Here is a 2,244-nt window from a genome sequence, read left to right as displayed (position 1 = left end):
AATTTTTAGGATAAAAGTTCCTTCAGTGTCTGGGCAGGCACACTGCTGCCTCCCTTTAGGGAACTGATTGCCTATCTCCCTCCTAAGCCTCAGAGCAATTCACAAACATGGGAAAGATAAGCAGCTGAACACCTGTGATGAAGTGGAAATGTCCTTAATGTTTTGTCTGAATGCTGTGTGCCTCAGTTTTCCCTATGTGTTACTCAAGTATCTAGGTGGTGGAACAAGGGTGCGTGATCATTGCAGAGGCTCCTAGAGGGCAGGTGTGACTGATGTCTGGCTGCCTGGGCACAAACAGTATCTAGGCAACTGATGGCCGGAGCCCATCCTCTGCCAGAATCAGCCAGAGGTGTTGGAGAACAAAGTGAGAGGTGGAGGCCAGGTGACCTGTTTGCCTGGGAAAGAGACAAAGGAAGGAGGAGGGCAGCAGGGTGTGACTGTGATTGGGCTGTGAGAAGCTGGTCAGTCTCCTGGTTGGGACTTGGGGCCCAAGATGGACTTTGCTGTAACTCCCTGGTTTCTGTGCTAACAAGAAACCCTGTGATCCTGTTGACTAATAAACCTTCTGTTTTACAATGATGGCTGAGAGTCATTGCTGACTGTGAAGTTGGGTGCATGGCCTCTTTGGGAGGTGTGTAAGGCTTCCCCAGATGTCCTGGTCAGGTGGACTCACTGGGTGGGGAGCTCACAGTGTGAACAGGAGTGCTGAATGGTCTGAGGTCAGACTCAGGAGGCACAGAAGCCTAGAAGGTGAGAATGTGCCCTGAAGAGAGACACTCTACACTAAATTCCTGTCTGATTTCATTCAGAGCGGTTCCAGAGCACCGAGACTGTGACATCATGACAACACCCAAGTCACATGTGAGGCCCAAGCTGGTCAGCATGCTCAGAGCCTTCTGGTTCCATTAAAATCCATCTGGAGGTGATGGTGATACCAGCCACCTTATACCTTTTAGATTAGTGCTTAGCGCATTCGCCTGGGATATGGGAGACCCAGGGTCAATTCCCCCCTCTGCTGGAGGGGAGAAAGAATTTGAACAGGGGTCTCTTACCTCTTAAGTGGGTGCACTAACTACTGGATTACAGAGTCCCTCCTCTTTCACCCACTTCCCTGTGGAACAGTCATTGGGCCAGAGAAGAGAATGAGAGTGATGGCACAGCTCCTTTCAGGAAGGAGTGTGTAGTATGATACAATGGGAGAGAGGGTTTTCCTTCACTCTGAGAGTTCCAGGCATCAGTAGCATTAGGAGCTTAGGCTCTGTGCCCCCACCCAGAGGAAAGTTAGTTATGAGGCAAGAGGCATTGGTGGTATAGTGGTGAGCATAGCTGCCTTCCAAGCAGTTGACCCAGGTTCGATTCCCGGCCAATGCAGGGATGTGCTCTTTTTGGGGGGAGGGATAGCTCAGTGGTTTGAGCATTGGCCTGCTAAACCCAGGGTTGTGAGTTCAATCCTTGAGGGGGCCATTTAGGGATCTGGGGCAAAAATTGGGGATTTGTCCTGCTTTGAGCAGGGGGTTGGACTAGATGATCTCCTGAGGTCCCCTCCAACCCTGATATTCTATGATTCTATGATATGATTCTATGAATTCCATTCCCAGTCAGTCACACAGTCTTGTGAATCCTCTACTCCAGCGGTTGTCAACCTATTTACTAGTGTGGGCTGCATATGCAGCTCTCTATGTGTTATGTGGGCTGCATCCACACAGTATATATGCTACCTGTATGCCTCTGAGGATGTCACATGGGCCGCAGCTGTGTGCTGATTGGGCCGCAAGCGGCCCGCAGGTTGAGAGCCACTGCTCTACTCCCTTCTTGCAGGTTTCTCCATAGGCCCTGCTATATCTGCCAGAAGTTGGAACCTGACCACTGCTCCTACTACTACATCTATACACACAGATCCATGAAAACCAAAGAAAAAAATGGTATATGTCCAGCTGCCCTGACTTTTGTGCAAGGTTCTGCTTTCTGCTCAAACTTTGAGACCGCTTCTACAATCCCTCAAAAGAACCTGGCATGTTTAATACAAAATAAGCATTGAAAGTTAAAATAATTACCTGCAAACCAGTGTACATGTTTCTTTCATCTAATTAGTTAATCTACCCAGGTGTTTAGCACCAACGCATCTATGCCTTAATTGGAAAAAGTCAAGGACAGAAACTAATTAGTAGCATTAATCAAAAGCAGAAGTCTAATGCTAATTAACTGCATATCCCCACCATAATCAGGTTCCTTTATTAGAAGTTG

The 2,244-nt window shown here is 48.2% G+C and overlaps 1 non-coding gene across 1 annotated transcript; it reads left to right on the top strand.

Moving 5' to 3' along the window:
• Positions 1-1,299: 1,299 nt before the first annotated feature.
• TRNAG-UCC lies at positions 1,300-1,371 on the top strand. The gene has a single exon. It is a non-coding gene; the product is annotated as a tRNA-Gly (tRNA).
• The last annotated feature ends 873 nt before the right edge of the window (positions 1,372-2,244 follow it).

Source organism: Chelonia mydas, chromosome 1 (genome assembly GCF_015237465.2).
Source record: "Chelonia mydas isolate rCheMyd1 chromosome 1, rCheMyd1.pri.v2, whole genome shotgun sequence".
Lineage (NCBI taxonomy): Eukaryota > Metazoa > Chordata > Testudines > Cheloniidae > Chelonia > Chelonia mydas.
Note: the sequence above shows the minus strand (reverse complement) of the source record. Positions and strands in the feature narration are given on the sequence as shown.